This window comes from Chiloscyllium plagiosum, chromosome 7 (assembly GCF_004010195.1).
Source record: "Chiloscyllium plagiosum isolate BGI_BamShark_2017 chromosome 7, ASM401019v2, whole genome shotgun sequence".
In the NCBI taxonomy this organism is placed as follows: Eukaryota; Metazoa; Chordata; class Chondrichthyes; order Orectolobiformes; family Hemiscylliidae; genus Chiloscyllium; species Chiloscyllium plagiosum.
Window position 1 is genome coordinate 103,800,278 of NC_057716.1, and position 7,469 is coordinate 103,807,746.

At 44.8% G+C, this 7,469-nt stretch overlaps 1 protein-coding gene across 5 annotated transcripts in view; it reads left to right on the top strand.

Annotated features, from left to right (window-relative positions):
* Positions 1–3,323: 3,323 nt before the first annotated feature.
* Positions 3,324–7,469, top strand: part of dnajb2 (DnaJ heat shock protein family (Hsp40) member B2) — a 76,278-nt gene continuing 72,132 nt past the window's right edge. For 3 of the 5 annotated variants that reach the window (XM_043694299.1, XM_043694300.1, XM_043694301.1), the window contains exon 1: positions 3,324–3,482. The gene's annotated coding sequence lies outside the window, so the exon portion shown is untranslated. Of the gene's footprint in view, positions 3,483–5,403; positions 5,438–7,469 lie in introns of those variants that run through there. The other 2 variants (XM_043694297.1, XM_043694298.1) reach the window with 2 other exon arrangements.

Below are 7,469 nucleotides of genomic sequence, written 5' to 3' on the forward strand. Positions count from 1 at the left end.
TGGGGATTTATCCACCTTTAACTGTTTCAAGACATCCAGCACTTCCTCCTCTGTAATCTGGACATTTTGCAAGATGTCACCATCTATTTCCCTACAGTCTATATCTTCCATATCCTTTTCCACAGTAAATACTGATGCAAAATATTCATTTTCTATCTCCCCCATTTTCTGTGGCTCCACACAAAGGCCGCCTGGCTGATCTTTGAGGGACCCTATTCTCTCCCTAGTTACCCTTTTGTCCTTAATATATTTGTAAAAGCCCTTTGGATTCTCCTAAATTCTATTTGCCAACGCTACCTCATGTCCCATTTTTGTCCTCCTGATTTCCCTCTTAAGTATACTCCTACTTCCTTTATACTCTAAGGATTCACTTGATCTATCCTGTCTATACCTGACATATGCTTCCTTCTTTTTCTTAATCAAACTCTCAATTTCTTTAGTCATCCAGCATTCCCGATACCTACCAGCCTTCCCATTCACCCTGACAGGAATATACTTTCTCCGGATTATCTCATTTCTGAAGGCTTCCCATTTTCCAGCCGTCCCTTTACCTGCGAACATCTGCCTCCAATCAGCTTTCGAAAGTTCTTGCCTAATACATTGATCACAAGGGAGGGAGAATTTTGGTCCTTGAAGTAGGAGGACATCTGGGACGTCCTGGAGTGGAATCGTTCATCCTGAGAGCAGATAAGGCAGAAGCGGAGGAATTGGGAGGGAGGGAGGAGGTGTAGTCAACGTAGCTGAGAGAGGTGGTGGGTTTGTAGTCGATGTCAGTGTTGAATTGGTAAAAAAAGAAAAAGAAGGTTGGGTAGCTTGATAAATGAAGGTATCCATGAGTGCTGAGTACTGATATAGGTACGATAGATTGTCACATTGAATCAGTTTGGTTCAATAGCAAAAGGGAAGACATCATGGGTGGGTATTGTCTGTAGGCCCCCAATGAGTTGTCTCATTGTAGGATAAAATATAAATCCAGAAATTAAGGAGGTGTGTTAGAAGGGCTCTATAATTTTCATGGGTGATTTCAACTGCATATTGATTAGACAAATCAGATGGGCATTGGTAAATTAAATCAGTAACATATATAAAAGTTCATGAAAGCCCTACGCAATGCTGTGCTGCTATTACTATTGGCTGGTGTTTTCCCTTTTTTATTTTGACTGCTTTTACCTATTACTCGAAACATATTTCTTAAAAGAAAATCCCAAATCACTCTGGTTACAAAGATTGTCCCAAGAAAACCATCCCAAGTCTGTCTTGTTATGGACTATAATAATGCCTCGAATAATCCATTAACATGGATTCAATGCAGATGATCCTGGTTATGTCAGGTCAGTTTTATTTTCATCAAATAAATTATTTAGGATTAGTATTTCCAAGGGATTTGGGGGAACATACACACATACATATATACAAATGTACTGGCTCCAAATCTGGATGTAGGTTTGCTCGCTGAGCTGGAAGGTTCATTTCCAGACATTTCATCACCCTACTAGGTAACATCTTCAGTGAGCCTCCAGGCGAAGCACTGTTGATAATTCCTGCTTTCTATTTATATGTTTGGGATTCTTCTTTGTGAAGTCATTTCCTGTGGTGATGTCATTTCCTGTTCCTTTCTCAGTGGATGGTGAATGGGGTCTCACTCGATGTGTTTGTTGATAGAGTTCCGGTTGGAATGCCATGCTTCTAGGAATTCTCATGTGTGTCTTTGTTTGGCTTGTCCTGGGATGGATGTGTTGTCCCAGTCGAAGTGGTGTCTTTCCTCATCCGTATGTGAGGATACTAGTAAGAGAGGGTCATGTCGTTTTGTGGCTAGTTGGTGTTCATGTATTCTGGTGGCTAGTTTTCTGCCTGTTTGTCCAATGTAGTGTTTGTTACAGTCCTTGCATGGTATTTTGCACCAACACACTAAAACAGCAGCTAACAAGACCCTGTACAGACAACAACAAAACTAATGTTATTTACAAAATACCGTGCAAGGACTGTAACAAACACTACATTGGACAAACAGGCAGAAAATTAGCCACCAGGATACATGAACCCCAACTAGCCACAAAATGACATGACCCTCTCTCACTAGTATCCTCACATATGGATGAGGAAGGACACCACTTTGACTGGGACAACACAGCAGCATGGCATTCCAACCGGAACTCTATCAACAAACACAAAGAGTGAGACCCCATCTACCACCCCCTGAGAAAAAGAGGAAATGATGTCACCACCGGAAATGACATCACCCACTCAAAGAAACCTAAACATATAAATAGAAAGCAGGAATTATCAGCAGTGCTTCACCCGGAGGCCCACTGAAATTGTTACCTAGTAGTATGACAAAATGTCTGGAAATGAACTTTCCAGCTTAGCGAGCAAACCCACATCCAGAACCTCAACCTAAGCTACAAATCTTCTCAATACTTGCTGTGGGGGTATATACAGTTTGTAGACCTATTCTTACTGCATAGTTTGATGGCTTTTGTGACTTCTTGACTAGTATCTTGAAAAAAACACCTCAATGTGTGTAAGTGATGCAAATCAGGGCAGCACTAATACACCATAAAAACTGTTAGCACTGCAGATGCTGTAAATCAGAAACAAAAACATAAGTTGCTGGTTCAGCAGGTCTGGCAGCATTTGTAAAGAAAAGTTAGAGTTAATGTTTTGAGTCCAGTGACCCTTCCTTAGAACCGTTAAGAGACAGAGAAAAGGCAGGAGATTGGCACTGGGTGACAGAACTGAACAGGCTCAATAGTCTGAATGGTGTCCTGCATTGTAAAAATTCTGAGATTCTCTTCCCACCTCACCCTCCAGTTGTATTCAGCTAAGAATATTTTAACATGAAATATGCATGTGTAATATTGAGGGACCTAGAACGGTGAAAAGCTGAATTATCTTGCTCTTAAGATATTTCTATAGATATTTTTAAATCAGCTGGTTCAGAGATGTCTCTGGAGCGGGCGGGACTTGAAACCCAGGTCTCTTACCTCAGAGAGAGGTACTCTGCCACAGCACCATCTGGAGCACACAGGACTTGAAGGCCTCCTAGGTCAGAGGTGGGGGCACCATCACTTTAATGCATGTCAAATTTAATGCATACCCATTGTACCTTTATCAATCAAGCTTTATTTCAGGAGTTTTTTTTAATCTAGCTTTTTGGACTGTTTCCCCCTTTTCCCCTTCTGCCCAGCAGGGACCCTGCAAGCATCTGGACACAGCCTGACAGAATGTTCCTGCAGCCTCTTGGTGACCGTAGCCTTATGACTGACAACCGCTTGGGGGGGTGGGGGCAGTGAGCGCGCGTGCGTCCTGGGGCTGGAGGGTTTTTTTTTGTTTCTGGACGTTTCTGCAGCTTTATTGTCGACGTCGCGGTGAGCTCAGAGTGAAGGGCAGGCCGGCAGAAACAGCACAGAGATACACACACACACACACACACATACTCACACACAGAGGGAGAGAGACTGACAGCTTACTGAAACAGCCAGGTAGGAGCATTGCAATAAAATACTTACTAAAAAAATCTTTTAATTAACCACCGTCTCCCCAGCCCTGCTCCAGCGGGCAGTGGAGATGAACCCGTGTTATAATTAACTGTCTCCGAAGACTTGTTCTTTTGTTAGCACCCCGATTTAAACAGCTTTTTGAGGTAAAGTCTTTCAGCAGTTGGATTCCTGAGCCCATCAAAAACTCCCCTCTCTCCGAATTGTTAGCGGTTGCTGTGATACTTTGTAACCACCTCATTGTTCTGCTGGATACTTTGTAACCCAGGATCCATTTTCCCTTTGTCTCACTTGTTACATTATGGTGCGATTGTTACTTTGTGTCCACATTGTGTTACTTTGTGTCTACTTTGGTGCAGAGGCAGGAGGGGGCTTCATGTTGTGTTGTGTTTGTTGCCCCGCCTCCTGCGGCCACTCATTGGGCGCCTGGCCTGCCACCCCGTTCATCCCCATTGCCCGCAGCGGCTGCCAGTCATTCTCTGCCCCTCCCCTTCCCCCAAACCTTGTGCAGTTTGGAAATGAAAACAGAGAAAGTGCTGGAAGAATGGAGAGAAAGAGTCCGTTTGAGGTCATTGTGACCTCCCCCTACAGGGTTTGCCAAATCTTGCTCGAGAAGGCTCCCATGACATACTTCCCAGAGCATTGGGATAGTCCCAGCTGGCAGTCAAAAAGTGTAGTGCTGGAACAGCACAGCTGGTCAGGCAGCATCTGAGGAGGAGGAGAATGGATGTTCGATCAGGAATGTGATGAAGAGCTTATGCTTGAAATCAACTAGGAGAAAGTGAGGACCGCAGATGCTGGAGATCAGAGCTTAAAAATGTGTTGCTGGAAAAGCGCAGCAGGTCAGGCAGCAAAGGAACAGGAGAATCGACGTTTCGGGCATAAGCCCTTCCCGAAATATCGATTCTTCTGTTCCTTTGCTGCCTGACCTGCTGCGCTTTTCCAGCAATACATTTTTAAGCTTATGCTTGAAATGTTGACTCTCCTGCTCCTTGGACGCTGCCTGACCTGCTGTGCTTTTCCAGCGCCACACTTCTTGACTCTGACTCTGCAGCATCTGCAGTCCTCTTCTTCTTCCTGAAGAAGGACTTATGTCCGAAACGTCGATTCTCCTTCTCCTTGGATGCTGCCTGACCTGCTGCGCTTTTCCAGCAACACATTTTTAAGCATCTGTAGTCCTCAATTTCTCCTGTTCTCTCAGCTAGGTCAATGTGTGTACCTCTTCTTCAAAAGTATTTGTTTGTGGGATCCTGCTGTGCTCAAATTCGCCACCGTCTTTCCTTCAACCATGACTACCCTTGAAACAACGCTTCATTAATGGTAAAGTGCTTTGGGATGTCAGCTCGTTAAGTAAATGCAAGTCTTTTTAAAGACTCTGAATTAATAAAACATACTTTTCATTCGATGTGAACGTTAGTTCATAGAATCCCTACAGTGTGGGAGCAGACCATTCAACCCCATCAAGTCCAAACTGCCCCTCTGCACAGCATCCTATCAATCCCTGTAACCCTACATTTCCCGTGGCTAATCCACCTAGCCTACACATCCCTGGATAGCATGGGCAATTTAGTGTGGCCAGTCCACCTAACCTGCACATCTAGACCATAGGAGGAAACCCATGCAGACACAGTATGTGCTAACATACAGTCACCTGAGGGTGGAATTGAACCCAGGTCCTTGGCACTGTAAGGTGGCACTGCTAACCACTGAGCCACTAAACTGCCCTGATAAGGCCAGGATTTATTATCCATCCCTATTAGTCCCTTGAACTGAGTGACTTGCTCAGTTATTACAGAGGAAAGCTAAGAATCAGTCACATTGCTGTAGGTCTGGAGTCACATCTAGGCCTGACCCCTCTTGCAAGGATGCCTGCCTTGAAGAAGTTTTCCTTCTCTCTCTACAAGAATCTCAGGGAGTCCCTCTCCCACTGCAACTCCCAGGTATGCTACTTTCTCCCCATCCCCACCCTCCTCTAACTTATCTCTCCACCCTTCAGGCTCTCTGCCTTTATTCCTGATGAAGGGCTTTTGCCCGAAACGTCGATTTTACTGCTCCTCGGATGCTGCCTGCACTGCTGTGCTCTTCCAGCACCAATAATCCAGAATCTGGTTTCCAGCATCTGCAGTCATTGTTTTTACCCAGGTAAGGGTGGCAGACCTCCTTCCCATGAAGAACATTAGTGAACATTCTTACTACAATCCAAGAGATTAATGGTCATTATAACTGATACTTTTTTGTTCCAAATTCACATGAATTAAAAATGATAGCAATGTTTAAGAGACATGCATACAGATGTGTGAACAGGCAGTGAATAGAAAGACCATGTGCAGGAAAATGGGATTATTTTAAAATGGCATCATTGTGGGCATAGACGTGGTGGGCCGAAGGGCCTATTCCTGTGCTGTGCTGTTGTGGGTATGAATTTAAATTGCCCAGTCATGATGGGATTTGAACTTCTCTCTGGATTACTGGTCCAGAGGCAATGGACTAGAGGCATTAGCATTGGGCTGTTAATTCAGTGAACCAGGTATTGTTCTGGGAGCCCAGGTTTGAATCCAAATGGTGGATTTTGAATTCAATTTAAAAAAAATCTGGATTGAAGAGTCTGAATGATGACCATGAATCCATTGTCAATTGTTAAGAAACCCCATCTGGTTCAATAATGTCCTTTAGGGAAGGAAACTGCCATCCTTACCTGGTCTGGTCTACACGTGACTCCAGACCCACAGCCAATGTGGTTGATTCTTAAATACCTGATAGGCAGTTAAGGATGGACAATAAATGCTGGCCTAGCCAGGGATGCCCTCATCCCAAGAATGAATTTAGAAAAAAAAACCCTGTAACCCTAAATCCAACCACTGTTACCCCTTCAGGCAAATTCCATCCACTTCTGTGGGTGCATTTCAGATCATAACTCACTGCTTTTAAAAATATGTATTATGCTTAGATTAGATTAGATTCCCTACAGTGTGGAAACAGGCCCTTCGGCCCAACAAGCCCACACCGACCCTCCAAAGATTAACCCACCTGGACCCACTTCCCTCTGACTAATACACCTAACACAATGGGCAATTTAGTGTGGCCAATTCACCTGACCTGCACATCTTTTGGTTCTTGCCTACAAACAATAATCCACAGTATTGTTGGTTTTTCATGCATTGACGTTTTCATAAACTCTTGAACTAGGGATCATCGAGATGTACAGCATAGGAAGAGACCCTTCGGTCCAAGGCATCCATGCTGACCAGATATCCCAACCCAATCTAGTCCCATTTGCCAGCGCTGGGCCCATATTCCACTAAACCCTTCCTATTCATATACCCATCCAGATGCCTTTTAAATGATGCAATTGTACCAACCTCCACCACTTCCTCTGGCAGCTCATTCCATACACGTACCACCCTCTGTGTGAGAAAGTTGCCCCTTAGGTATTATGCCTTTTATATCTTACCCCTCTCACTCTAAACCTAAGTCCTCTAGTTATGGACTCCCCACCCCAGGGAAAAGACCTTGTCTATTTACCTTACCCATGCTCCTCATGATTTTATAAACCTCTATAAGGTCACCCCTCAGCCTCCGACGCTCCAGGGAAAACAGCCTATTCAGCCTCTCCCTGTAGTTCAAACCCTCCAACCCCTTTAAATACTGAAAGGGAATAATCAGGAGCATCTTCCAAAAAGAGGTGTCAGCCGTTCAGTCATACACGTTCAGGAATTATGTGCAGGAGTAACTCACTCAGCCCCTTGAGCTTGTGTGGCCATTCAAAAAAAATCCACGTTCCCTAATAATTATCATGGCAGGCAGGATGTGGTTGCACTGGAGGAGGATCAAAAGTGGGGAGGCGGGGGTGGTGAGGCCTGGCCTGGGTGCTGGGTCAATTTGGGAGTGGTGGTGGGAGAGAGCCTGGCCCGGGTGCTGGGGCAGTGTGGGAATGGTGGGGTGGGGGAGAACCTGGTCCGGCGGTGAGGGGGT